This window comes from Somniosus microcephalus, chromosome 14 (genome assembly GCF_052327205.1).
Source record: "Somniosus microcephalus isolate GS21.2 chromosome 14, FLI_Smic_1.0, whole genome shotgun sequence".
NCBI classification, from domain to species: domain Eukaryota; kingdom Metazoa; phylum Chordata; class Chondrichthyes; order Squaliformes; family Somniosidae; genus Somniosus; species Somniosus microcephalus.
In genome coordinates, this window is record NC_141000.1 from 34,369,703 (window position 1) to 34,384,306 (window position 14,604).

Below are 14,604 nucleotides of genomic sequence, written 5' to 3' on the forward strand. Positions count from 1 at the left end.
AACTCGGAATCGACTATGCCCTCATGGCTGCAGATCAAGCTTCGGACCCGGAGGTCCAAGCATACTGGACCAGCCCCTCTAGCTTCCAAGCGGCCGACGTCAAGTTCCATGCCGCAGGCACCACGCTACTTTGCGACGTCTCCATGGGAGTTCCCCGCCCTATAGTTCCAGTCGCCTGGCACCGAAAAGTATTCGACGCCATACACGGTTTGTCACACCCTGACATGAGGGCCTCACAAAGGCTGATGTCGTCAAAATTCATCTGGAGGGGTATGCACCTGGATGTCCACGACTGGGCCAACACCTGCGTGGTCTGCCAAAAGGCCAAAGTACAGCTTCATGTAAAGGCTCCATTGGCCACCTTCGCTGTTCCGGAGCATCGATTCGACCACGTGAATGTGGATCTCGTGGGGCCGCTTCCACCTTCTCAAGGTTTTACACACATCCTCACAATTGTAGACCGCACCACTAGATGGCCAGAGGCAGTTCCTTTGGTTTCCACCACTTCGGCAGATGTGGCCAGAGCTTTCATCTCCTCTTGGGTTGCTCGTTTCGGCGTACTGGCAGACATCTCTTCCAATCATGGACGCAGTTTTCCTCTGAGCTCTGGAACGCTGTGGCGCAGGGGCTCGGCACCAAACTACATTGCACCACCGCCTATCATCCACAGGCGAACGGCCTGTGCGAGCGATTCCACAGGTCCCTCAAAGCCGCTCTGTGGGCCAGTCTTCAAGGCGCGGGATGGGTGGACAGACTTCCCTGGGTCCTTTTGGGTCTTTGTACGGCACCCAAAGAAGATTTACAATCCTCCTCGGCGGAACTCGCATATGGCCAACCACTACGAGTACCAGGGGATTTCCTCCCGTCTCCAACAGAGCCATGGTCCGCATCCCAGCAACTCGTCAGCCACCAGGAAGCGGCCAGATGTTTCGCTCCAGTACCTACGTCGCATCATGGCTTACAGAGCTCCCACGTCCCAACTGAGCTGAAAAGTGCCGAGTACATGTTTATCCGCCACGACGCTCACTGGGACCCATTCAATCCTCCTTACACTGGTCCCTTCCACGTCATAGAGCCGAGAGACAAATCCTTTTCGGTCGATATCGGAGGTAAACCGGACCACATATCGGTTGACCGGCTGAAGCTGGCGCACTTAGACCTGGACAGCCCAGTCGAAATCGCTCAACCGCCAAAATGGGGCTGACCGCCCACAGTCGCCATGCCAGCTCCACCACAACCGCCCGACAGCTCGACCACCGGCCATCGGCTTCCACTTCAGGGTTACAGAAGTCGCTCGGACAGGCTTGTCCGGCCTCCTCACCGTCTCACTTTTGCTGTTAAAGACAATTCTGGGGGGGGGCGCATGTGGCGGAGCCACTAAAGGACTCAGACCATTTGTATATAATTCCCTTTAACAACATGTTAGCTACAGCCTGAGTCTGTATCTTTATTTATACTGTTTACTTGTATAGAGCGTGATTGCTTTAACAGCGCGGGTAAACGCGATGACGTCATGACGTCTACCACGGGACCAGCCAGCAGTCCTCGTGGAGCCTCCGAACTGAATAGACCTACACTCGATGTTCTCCTGCATTTACTTGTTTAAACCTGTTAGTTTCCATTAAACTTCGTTTTGTTTAAGCGCCTGAGTGGACCTCAGTCTTTGGATAGGAACTAGACATTCCTACAAGAATACATTTAAATGAAGAATAGCACAATTTTCTGTCTGTTTAGGATAGAATTATGTTGCCCACCTGGACTGAGTCTAAGGGAAGCTCCATGTGTGATGCAGCTCTTAATGGCCCAGAGATTTTTAATGGCCAGATTTTCAGCGAGTTTTTGGTAATAGTTTTTTTTGTAATTTTTCTATTTTTTTAATGAGTTTAATTTTTTTAGTTAGAACAGGAGGCAACATTTATGTGGAACCTAAAATAGCTGAATACCGTCTGTTAGTCTATTGGAAAGCTGGCTGTAATTGACACTTCTCAAAGTATACAGCAGAACAGGAGGAGCTGAAAAAAGGAGTCTGAAAGAGGAGCTCTTGCAATATAAGCTTTCATGGGAGTTGAGAGAGCGGCAAGTGCAAGGCAGAGTTCCACAGTGGTCGATAAGTCAATAATGGAGGTTTGTTTTGAAGCAGTCCCAATACTACATTTCATGGCTGAGTGGTACAAGATACGAGAAGGATGTGCCAATGAGATCAGCAGGTATCAGAGTCCGACTGCCCACATTTGCATCTGTGGGCGCGAGCACTCCAACCTGGCAATGATTGTCTGCAGTCCCTGGGTTGGCAGGGAACCAGCTGCAGAACTGCACCATCTGCTTCAAAGGAACAGGCACGATAGAGATGGTAAAAGTCACGTTCCTGCTTCTGGCCTCTTCTAGAGCAGAACTGCAGTATCAGTCAACATGCAGCGCATACGTGTATCAAGCATGTGACTGATGCATTGGTTAGAACAGCCAGCAGTTTCACCTCCTTTCCCACCAAATAGTTACATAAACATGATGACAAAGCTGCGCAATTTCATCTCATTGCTGCATTTCCCCAAGAACAGTTAACCACACTTGGAGTACTGTGCACAGTTCTGGTCTCCATATTACAAAACAGATATAGAGGCACTGGAGAAGATTTACAAGGATGATACCAGAAGTGAGAGGTTATAACTTATCAGGAAAGACTGAGCAGACTGGGGTTCCTTTTCTCTAGAAAAGAGAAAGCTGAGTGGTGACCTAATAGAGTTCTTTAATTATGAAGGGGTTTTTATCGGGTAGATGTAGAGAAGATGTTGCCATTTGTGGGGGAGTGCAAAACTATGGGTCATAAATATGATAGTCACTAATAAATCCAATAAGGAATTCAGCAGAAACTTCTTGGTGAGAATGTGGAACTTGCTACCACATGGAGTGGTTGAGGCGACTAGCATAGATGCATTTAAGGAGAAGCTAGATACGTACATGAGGCAGAAAAGAATAGGATATGGTTAGATGAAGAGTGGTGGGAGGAGGCTCGTGTGGAACATAAACACCGGCATATACCAGTTGGGCTGAATGGCCTGTTTCTGTGCAGTAAATTCTATAATACAGGGGATCATTGATAGTAACCATGTGGTTATTGAGGCAGAGGGTCCCTGCTCCTCTTCTTCCAACACCACTTGGTCCTAATCACCTGTGCACTGCAACTCACCCATTGTTTCCTCCTCAGACTAACTGCATTCTCTGGGATGTGAGTAGCTGAGCTGGTGCTTGCTAACATTGCTGAGAGACACGGAGAGTGCTGTGAGGTGCGACTTGTTCCGGGCCACTGAGAATGTTCTAGGACTACAACCAGAGAAAAGGAACTAACGTCAGCATGCTGGCTCCATGACATACCTTTAAATGGAAGATGTATTGCACAGTACTGGAGCCTAGATAATCTATTGGGCATTAGCTAGACTAAACTGAGTGGCGTTTGAATGGATGTTGTATGGTTCAGCAGCACCCCCTAATGGTGAGGCTTCACGTGCATCCACTCTGGTTGGCATAATGTCCTCTTGTGGGGAGTGTATGAATATGAGACATTGGGTAAATTTTTTAATTTTCCTTGCTCCTTGTGCAGAGCCTGAAAGTGCTCAAATTCCCGATATAAGCTCCTGATACAGAGCCAGGCAGTACCCAAATTCCCAATATTCTCTCCTGGTGCAAAATTCAGCAGTGCCCAAATTCCCAATATTTACTCCTGTACAAAACCCAGCAGTGCCCAAATTCCCAATTTGTGCTCCCAGCCTTGCATGGGTTAGGAGTATTGAAGGTAAAAATGTATCCTCACAATTATCCAGATCAATGTTGAATAAGGGGTCCGTGTCCCCATTTCTTGTTTGTTCGCAACCACAGCATCCTGTTTGACCCTGAGCTGAGCTTCTGACCCTAGATCCTCTACATCACAAAGACTGCCCAATTCCACCTCTGTAACATTACCCGTCTCTGCCCCTCCTCACCTCATCTGCTGCTGAAACCCTTATTGATGCCTTGGTCACCTCCAGACTCGATCACTCCAATGCTCTCCTGGCCAGTCTCCCATCCCCCACCCTTTGTAAACCAGCTCATCCAAAGCTCCGCCGCCCTCATCCAATCTCATATCAAGTCATACTTGCCAGCATCCATGTGCTTGCTGACTTACACTGGCTCTTGGTCTCAAATGTGTCAAATTGAAAATTGTCATTCCATTGTTTAAATCCCTCCATGGCCTTGGCCCTTCCTATCTTTGTAATCACCACAATCACACAGAATCACAGAATCACAGAAACCCCACAGTGCAGATAGAGGCCATTTCGGCCCATCGAGCCTGCACCGACACATATCCCACCCGATCCCCGTAACCCCTACACCAACACATATCCCACCCTATCCCCGTAACCCCACGTGTTTAATCCCCCTAACACTAAGGGTCAATTTATCATAGCCAATCATCCTAACCCGCACATCTTTGGACTCTCTCAAATTCTCTATTCCTCTAACTCTGACTTCTTGAGCATCCCTCCCCTTCCATTGGTGGCTATGCCTTCAGCCATCTAGGCCGCATGATCAGGTCTTTCCTCTTTAAACTCCTCCACCTCTCCATCTCCCTGTCCCCCTTTAAGACCCTCCTTAAAATTCACCGCTTTGACATAGCTTTTGGTCACCCCTGTTAATCTCTTCACCTTTGGCTCAGCATCCGTTTTTCCTTATGGCTCTGAAACATCTCGAGACCTTTTTAAAACACTGGTTAGACCTCAGCTGGAGTATTGTATTCAATTCTGGGCACCACACTTTAGGAAGGATGTTGAGGCCTTGGAGAGGGTGCAGAAGAGATTTACTAGAACCAGGGGTGAGCAACTTCATTTATGTGGAGAGACTGGAGAAGCTGGGGTTGTTTTCCTTAGAGCAGAGAAGGTTAAGAGGAGATTTGATAGAAGTCATAGAGTCATAACGGCACAGAAGAAGGCTATTCAGCCCATTTAGTGTGTGCCGGCTCTCTGCAGAGCAATCGAGTCAGTCCCATTCCCCCGTTCTATCCCCGTAGCCCTGCAAGTTTATTTCCCTCAAATGCCTATCCAGTCTCCCGTTGAAAACATTGAGTATGTCCGCTTCAACCACTTCTGTCGGCAACGAGTTCCAGGTCCTCACCACTCGCTGTGTAAAAATGTTTTTCCTCACGTCCCCCCTGTATCTCTTGCCCAAAACCTTAAATCTGTGTCCCCTAGTCCTTGTACCATCAACTAGTGGGAACAGCCTTTCCCCGTCTGGCCTATCCAAACCCGTCATAATCTTGTACACCTCTATCAAATCACCCCTCAATCTCCTTTGCTGTAATGAAAACAAATCCAGCTTCTCCAACCTGTCCTTCTAGCTAAGATCCCCCATCCCCGGAACCATTCTGGTAAATCTCCTCTGTACCCTCTCAAGGGCCTTCACATCCTTCCTAAAGTGTGGTGACCTGAACTGGACGCAATACTCCAGTTGTGGCCTAACCAGCGCTTTTTAAAGATTCAGCATAACTTCTCTACTTTGGTACTCAATACCTCTATTTATGAAACCCAAGATCCCATATGCTTTGCTAACCACTCTCTCAATATGTCCTGCCACCTTCAGGGACCTATGCACATTAACTCCCTCTGTCCCTGCACACTCATCAAACTGATCAAAATCATGAACAGTTTTGATAGAGTAAATAAGGAGAAACTGTTTCCAGTGGCAGAAGGGTCAGTAACCAGAGGACACAGATTTAAGGCAGCAGAACCAGAGTCGACATGAGGAAACATTTTTTTTTACACAGCGAGTTGTTGTGATCTGGAATGCACTGCCTGAAAGGGTGGTGGAAGCAGATTCAATAATAACTTTCAAAAGGGAATTGAATTAATACTTGAAGGGAAAAAAATTACAGAGCTATGGGGAAAGAGCAGGGGAATGGGATTCATTGAATCATAGAATCATAGAAATTTATGGCACAGAAGGAGGCCATTCGGCCCACTGTGTCTGTGCCGGCCAAAAAAGAGCTTTCCCGCCTAATCCCACTTTCCAGCTCTTGGTCCATAGCCCTGTAGGTTACGGCACTTTAAGTGCATATCCAAGAAATTTTAAATCTGTTGAGGATTTCTGCCTCTACCACCCTTTCAGGCAGTGGGTTCCAGACCCCCACCACCCTCTGGGTAAGAAAAGTTCTCCTCAATTCCCCTCTAATCCTTCTACCAATTACTTTAAATCTATGCCCCCTGGTATTGCCCTCTCTGCTAAGGGAAATAGGTCCTTCCTATCCACTCTATCTAGGCCCCTCATAATTTTATACACCTCAATTAGTCTCCCCTTAGCCTCCTCTGTTCCAAAGAAAATAACCCCAGCCTATCCAATCTTTCCTCATAGCTAAAATTCTCCAGTCCTGGCAACAGCCTCGTAAATCTCTTCTGTACCCTCTCTAGTGCAATCACATCCTTCCTGTAATGTGGTGACTAGAACTGTACACAGTACTCTAGCTGAGGCCTAACTAGTGCTTTATACAGTTCTAGCATAACCTTTCTGATCTTATATTCTATGCCTCTAGATAGCTCTACCAAAGAGCTGGCACAGGCATTATGGGCCAAATTGCCTGCTTCTGTGCTGTATCATTCTATGATTATATTTCTATGTTGAAGGCGCTGTATAAATGCACGTTTGTTTGTTGTTGGATGTTTAACACTGATTGATGCAGTTTTCCACCTTTTGTTGTCCTTATACCATGCCTGCCGTAAATTGAGAAGCACCAGATGAGGAAAAGCAGTGATACTGACTGACTGATAAATGTATGCATTTACCACCAGATTACACTCTAAGGGGTTGAAATCAGGCTATGCGATATTAATTAATGCATTGAAGGCCTTCATTTAAATTAGCCAGAGGAATTTCACACAAAATATATTCATTATAATATTGCTCAGCATGATTTCAAGGCACAAGTTCCACAATTCAACAACATAATAGTGCCCAAAATGTCTTTCAATAACAATCCTCGGTGAACAGGTCTAGGTACTGCTAGCTAAAAATTAATTTTCTATGAACTCATAGTTCACTTCGACCTTAGTTTCTTTTTGTCAAATCTGTCAAAGTCTGCAGTTATCTGCAGGTAAATTGTCTATGTGTCTAACTGCATAATTAAATTTAATTTCCATCATAGTGCTGTATCTCTAGACAATTAAAATGGCGGATGAGATTATTCTGGGCCCAGGTTACAGAAAGGCTACATGGATGGATTTTTGACTGGATGGGGGGTGGGGAAGGAATTACCCCCACCATTTTCTACCATGACAACACAAAAAAAAATCCCACAGGCATTTCAATGCTTCTACTAGCTGTAAAATAAGACGTTCAGTCAGAATTCCCTGTACAAAGCAAACTGAACGGGCTGAACTGCCTCAAACAAAGGACTTGATCAATGGAGCTACTTTGTTTTCTTCCCTTGCGCAAGTGGCAAACGCCATTTCTTTTTTGCCACGAGGGGGCATGAATTCCCGACACGCGCTGCCCGTGGGTGAGAATCTCTGCTGGCATGGTATCTTTGGATAATCGACCCTATAGTTAAGGTTACCAACTCTGGTTGGTCGTAATCCTGGAGGTTTCCACCTCCCACTGCCCCACCCACTCAAACAGCCTATTTTCCCCACCTCCAATATTTTTATTAGCTAATAAATGGAAGTGTTCAAATAAGTTTTAAAAAAAAATTTTTTTGAATGTGTCTATGATTTTTCTCCCGGGTTGCTCACAGCAGTGTCCAGGAGATTAATCTTTAATTTCTGGAGACTCCAGGACAATCCTGGAGGGTTGGCAACCCTACCTATGGTGGAAATCCAAAGTCTCATTGAAAATATTTGCCAGGGGTTTACAAAAATATGAAAAGGACCTGGAAAAGATCAACAGGTCCATCAAGCCTGTTCCATCCTATATGGTGAAACCTTCTCCCACCAGTAAACCCAGTCTCTCCTCCCCGCCCCACATTAATCAAACAACCTCCTGGAAGAGGTAAAAAAAAAGGGAAAAAATACTGTAAGAGTGGTTAAGATCTGGAATGCACTGCCTGAAAGGGTGGTGGAGGCAGACTCAATCTTATCTTTCAAAAGGGAGTTGAATAAGTATCTGGAGGAAAAACTTTGCATGGCTATGGGAAAAGGGCAGGGGAGTGGGACTAGCTGAGAGTTGGCATGGGCTCAACGAGCTGAATGGCCTTCTTCTGTGCTGTAATCATTCTGATTCTATGATAAGCCAATTTAGGAAAAATCGCTGTGAAATTCCTCTCCAGCTCCCGTAGGCAATTAAACAAGCTCCAGGAGACCACAGTCACCAGTACCACAATCCCTGTTAACCCACCTACCCTCTAGAACTCAAGATGTCTTCCAGTCGCAGGAACTCAACCAGCTCTCTTTTTGAACACTTGAAGCGAAGATGCATTCACTGCTCGTACTGACAAATTATTCCACAGGTTGATGATTCTCTGCAAAAAGAACTACTTCCAGGCAGCTAACCTCACTCTTTGTTTATGCAACAGAATCTAATTCCTTTATAATTGTAAAGACCAATTATTATCCTCTTGAAGTCTATGAGCTCGATTTTGCCAGGCATGAGGAGGCGGGTTTGGAGGCGTGTGAGGTGGTAAAATCGCAAAAAATGGCGTGCGGGCCCGATCCCACCTCCGAGTACTTTTCCCAGAATCGGGGTTTCAGACCCCGTTTCCATCCCGCCTCCAAGAGGCAGGATAGGCCCTTAAGGCCTTTAACAACCACTTAATTGCCTTTATAATCCAATTTCAAGAGGCCTTTCTGATTTTTAGACATTTCCCCCATCCTACACACCTCCTCTGGAACACGCCAGGTAATCCTGGCGGCCTCACAAGTGGATTGCTTACTAAAAGCTGCAGCTCCACCATTAAAAAAGAGTTTTCAGCAATCATCATTTGCAGGTGGCAGAACTTTGTTGTTTCAGGTCTGGGGGAACTTTTAGCAGGCCTACTCATTGTTGTGGAAGTTTGGAGCCTGACACCCATCTCCAGTGTGACCTCCTGGGAAACCCCTCTCCCCACCTTGACTGAGCGCTTCCTCAACTGAGGTATATAGCAGAAGCATGGGAACCACTTATTTCCTTTCCTCCTGGACATCAGATTCAGACGAAGACCAGCCGTGGCAGCAGCAGAACCCTGAACAACAGCAGCACCAACAGCAGGAGCAACAACAGGAGCGCCAAGCTGCTGCTCATCCACCTGAAGCTGCACAGGCCAGAAGGCGCCAGTGCACAACCACATTGCTGCCCGGGATGCAAGGGACGCACTCATGTTGGCCAGATTTGCTTAGCCTGCACAATCAAACACTTTTGCCTCGCACCTTCTTACCAGAGCATCGACAATGGACAAGAACCTGCAGATTCCTATCACTCTGACCACCATACTAACAATTGCAAGTCGCCCTAAGCCCTCAATGTGAAAGTCTCATTTGCGAAATGACACAGGCCACAACTTCAACAGTTTGCCATCAAATCTGTTTATGATACCATGACAAGGATGGCTGGTCCAAATACAATACATCACAGCACCCAAGTGACTACCCTTGTGACTACTTGTGCTTTATCTTCCTTTTACGCGTGCTCCTACGTGGTGCTTCCTCTGTGGCTTCAGCAGATGTGGAGGCCCCTTGCTCACTTTCTTGCTGCTCCTGTCTCGATGCCTTTGGCGGGCGTCCTCTGGGGTTGCAAACCTGTGAGGGCTCGGCGACAGTCTGCTGCTCCTGCAGCTGTGCAGGGCCTCCAGGGGACTTCCATGAAGGTCTGGTTTGTATGTTCAATAGCTGACCACCGCTCCTCAAGAGATGTCATTCTATTCTGAACAATGACCATGTTTTCAAGACCCTGGCGGCTAAGCTCCTTCATGACCGTAGCCATCCTCTCCTCTACGGTAGCCAGCCGTACCATAGAGGTAGCCATCCTTTCCACGGAGGTTGCCATCCTTTCTGCGGTGATGTGTTCATGTGCCAATGCCTCCACAAAGGCTCAGCTCATGTTCGCGATGGACTCCTCCATTCGCTCCACACTCGCAGCAGCCCTGGAGACAAAACCTGCCAGAGACTCCTGCACCTGTTCCTGGAGTTCCAGCACTGCTCTCCTTCTGGATGGACCCAGAGGAATAGGGTCGACATGCAGCTGAGCTGAGCTGGCAGAGTCCTGCGCCCTCCGACGAGGACTCTCCACTGCTGTCCCTGTCTCCACCATCTGCTGATGCTCACTTGTGAGCTGTGATACACCAGGTGCCAAAACTACTCTATCTCGCGAAGGTCCCACCGAGGTGTGAGTGTCTGCGCTGGTACTGGATGCGCTGAATTCTGCTGATGCTGCGCCCTCAGAGGTTGCAGCTTCCTCTGAGGAGTCTGGAAGCTCAGGCTGTTCCTCCTGGACAGTGGGGACGGGGGCTTTCGATGATCCTGTAAAGGAAAGAGTTAGAGGTGTGAGGTCAAGGTTACATGCGCATTGAATAGTGCAGATGATCATAAGTCAATCTGTTAGAGCATTAGAATCATTATCAGTGACTCATGCAATTTCAGTGAGAGAGATGCCAAACTATTCTGTCACCAGCTTGCTGTGATGCGCCCGTCTGTCTGTCCCCCACTTGGGAATCGTCCTCGATCCCAGCAATTTCCAGGGCCACCTCCTCCCAGGCGGTTAGCTGGGCTACTGAGGGTGGCCCTCCTCCTGTCATGGCTCTTTCTCTCTTTAATGTGGGCTCTCTTTTCCTGCAATGAGGGACACAAGTGGAGTTTGAGTGAGAATGAAGGAGTGCGTGTAGAGAATCCATAGCATAAATGCTTAGAAGGAGACAAAGGGCCCTCCCTGTGTGTTGTAAGTTGTTGTTGTTGTTGCATGACAGTGATAGGGAGTGTGAGGGCTACATGGTCGAATAGTTAAGTGAATGTGACCATAGAGAGAGAGACAATGGGTAAGGGTGCAGGGATGTAAGTATCAAGTGGGATGTGGAGGAAGAGGTTAGCAAAGCAGAGTGCTGGTGAGGAGAGGCGATGGGGATCAGATTGAAGGTGATGGGAAAGTCATACTCATTTTTCCTGTGCGGAGAAGGTCATGAAACCTCTTCTTGCATTGCAGCCAAGTTCTGCGGCTCATCGAGATGATTTCCTGGGCCACTTGCAGCCAAACAGCTTTAGTCTGCTGGGGTGGCTTTTTTCTCCCCGAGGAAGGGAAGAGCACCTCCTTATTGGATCTTGCTCCCTCCACCAGTGTAGTGTCCGAGTATAAATAATACACGGACTGCAGGAGAACAATAATAACAGGTATTTACTGAACAGAGGGTAACTTAAGACTGCTATGGCTTTATATACAGGGGTGGTCACTGCCGGTACTGCAGTATAGAATCAGTTCTTCTCTTAAAGGTACATACACAACAATTCCTCCCCTTTTAGATAAACAGTACATAACATTCATTTAACAACTAAATAATAACTAATTACAATTACAATTTTCTCTGTACTATATACATCAACTGAAATAATCATTTATAAGTTCAGTCTTTGAGGAGGCTTCCTGATCCTGACTGGATAGCGCCTTTCTCGAGTATCCTGTTCTTGCGGCGGAGTTGATTCTGGTTCATTGTCATTGGTTGGTTCGTCAGCTTCCAATACCACTGCTTCTGAGGTAGACGCAATCTGTACTTCGGGTTGATTACCAGGTGCACCTGCTTGTGGTATGGGTTTGGCTTGTTCCTGTGACTCTAGAATCTGGTCAGCATGGCATCTCACGATGCTCTCTCCAACGTCCACTGTGTACATTAGTGGTCCCTGCTGTGTGCATATCGTTCCTGGCTGCCATTTTTCTGTTCGGTAGTCGCGGGCCAAGACTGGTTGCCCTATCTTGAAGCTCCTGGTTGGCTTCTCATTTATGTGCTGGAATTGCTTATCCTCAACATCTCGTCTTATGTTTGGTTTGAGCAAATCCAGGCGACATCTTAGCCTTCGGTTGAAGAACATTATGGCTGGAGCTTGGTTGGTGACTGCATGTGTCGCATTCCGGTAAGCAAACAAGAAATTATCCACCTTGTGTTGTAGTGGTATGTCGTCAGTATTCATTGCCTTTATTGCCTTTTTAAAGGTCTGAACAAATCTCTCAGCCAATCCATTTGTGGCTGGATGATATGGTGTAATGTTTCACCCCATTATTCCTCAGAAACTTCCGGAAATCCTCGGACACAAACTGTGGCCCATTGTCGGAGCAAATCTGTTCTGGCAAGCCATTCCTGGTGAAGATTGTTAAGTCTGTGTGTTATATTGAGAATTAATACACAGACCACAAGAGTAAAAATTAACAGGTCTTTACTAGTCGAAGGTCAGGGCGGAACTGCCCAATAAATTCTTACACAGCACTTATATACCGGTGTGGTCACCACCGGTATTACAGTATACAGCAGCCAAGATAAAGTAGTGCAACCCTTAAAATAGTTCTCTTAAAGGTGGAACGTTACATACACTACAATCCTCCCTTTTTAGGTTAACAGTATATATTCCCATTAAACATAACATCATAACATATATACACAACTTCATGTAAAAACAGTTCACAGATTCAGTCTCTCTGGAGGCTTCCTGACTCGGTCCGGATAACGCCTCGGTGGTGTAGTAGTTTTCGGTGGTGTAGTACGTTCTTTTGGCAAGGTCGATTCGGCTTGAATGCCAGTGTCAGGTTCATCTGATTCCAGCATTACTGGATCGGAGGTAGATACTATGGGTATCTCTGCTTCATCATTAGGCGTATAGAGTTGTGGAGTAGGTTGGCCCTTTTCGGATGACTCTATGATCTGGTCAACATGGCGCTTTATTATGCTTTCACCAATGTCCACGGTATACATCAGCGGTCCTAGTCGTTTGCAAATAGTTCCAGGCTGCCATTTCTCGGTACGGTAGTCCCGGGCCAAAACCTGTTGACCTATCTGGAAGGTTCTAGTCGGCCTTTCATTCATGCCTTGAAATTGCCGGTTCTCTACGTCCCTTATGATGTTTGGCTTGATCAAATCCAGCCGGCATCTTAGTCTTCTATTGAAAAACATCATGGCGGGAGTTTGGTTTGTGACCGCATGTGTTGCATTCCTGTACGCCAACAAGAAGTTATCCACCTTATGTTGTAGATTTATGTCTTCATTACCCATGGCCTTTATGGCCTTCTTGAAGGTCTGGACAAACCTTTCAGCTAATCCATTGGTGGCGGGATGGTATGGGGCGGACGTGTAGTGCTTAACCCCATTGTTTTTTAAGAACTTCCTGAATTCTTCGGACACAAATTGTGGTCCATTATCAGAACAGATCTGTTCCGGCAGCCCATTCCTGGCAAATATGGTCCTTAATACTGTGATGGTTTTTTCCGTGGTGGTGGAGGACATCTTTATTACCTCCGGCCACTTGGAGTGTGCATCCACCGCGATTAAGAACATTGAGTCCATAAATGGACCAGCAAAGTCAATATGTACCCTTTGCCATGGAGATGAGGGCCACTCCCATGGATGCAGAGGAGCTTGTGGTGGGGCGTTTTGGACCTTCTGGCATCCAAGACAGCTCTTGGTCATTTCTTCGATGTCTCCATCGATACCTGGCCACCATACAAATGCTCTGGCTAGGTTCTTCATTTTCACTCCACCCAGATGCCCCTCGTGAAGCTCCTTTAGCACTTTCACAGAATCACAGAATCACAGAAACCCCACAGTGCAGATAGAGGCCATTTCGGCCCATCGAGCCTGCACCGACACATATCCCACCCGATCCCCATAACCCCTATACCAACACATATCCCACCCTATCCCCGTAACCCCACGTATTTAATCTCCCTAACACTAAGGGTCAATTTATCATAGCCAATCAACCTAACCCGCACATCTTTGGACTGTGGGAGGAAACCGGAGCACCCGGAGGAAACCCACGCAAACACGGGGAGAATGTGCAAACTCCACACAGACAGTCGCCCGAGGCCAGATTCGAACCCGGGTCCCTGGCGCTGTGAGGCAACAGTGCTAACCACTATGCCACCGTGCTGGAGTTTGGGTGGAATCACCACTCTGGATCCACACATCAAAGTTCCTCGGCACACTGACAGCTGTTCTCTTCTTTGCGAAAATGCTGGCAACATTGGTTCGCCATGTGCTGGCCATCCCTTCACCGTTAAATCGTAGACTCGTGAGAGAGTCGGGTCATTTCTTGTTTCCTTTTCGATCGTAGAATTTGTTACTGGTAGACATTCCACTATGGTTGAGTGGAACATCTCCACTGGGTCCACTGTAGGCGCCTCTTCTACCGTTGGCAACGGTAGGCGCGATAAACCGTCAGCATTCCCATGGGGTTTTGATCCTTTGTATTCTATGTCATATTGGTGTGCCCCTAGGAAAAGGGACCACCGCTGTAGCCTTTGCGCTGTCATAATGGAAACGCCCTTTTTAGGGTTGAATATGGATACCAACAGCTGGTGGTCTGTCAGCAGTGTAAACTTCTTGCCCTGCAGGTAATGATTGAATTTCTTTACTCCCCACACAAGGCTGAGAGCCTCCTTATCTATCTGAGCATAGTTGCGCTCAGCGGAGGTCAATGATCTGGA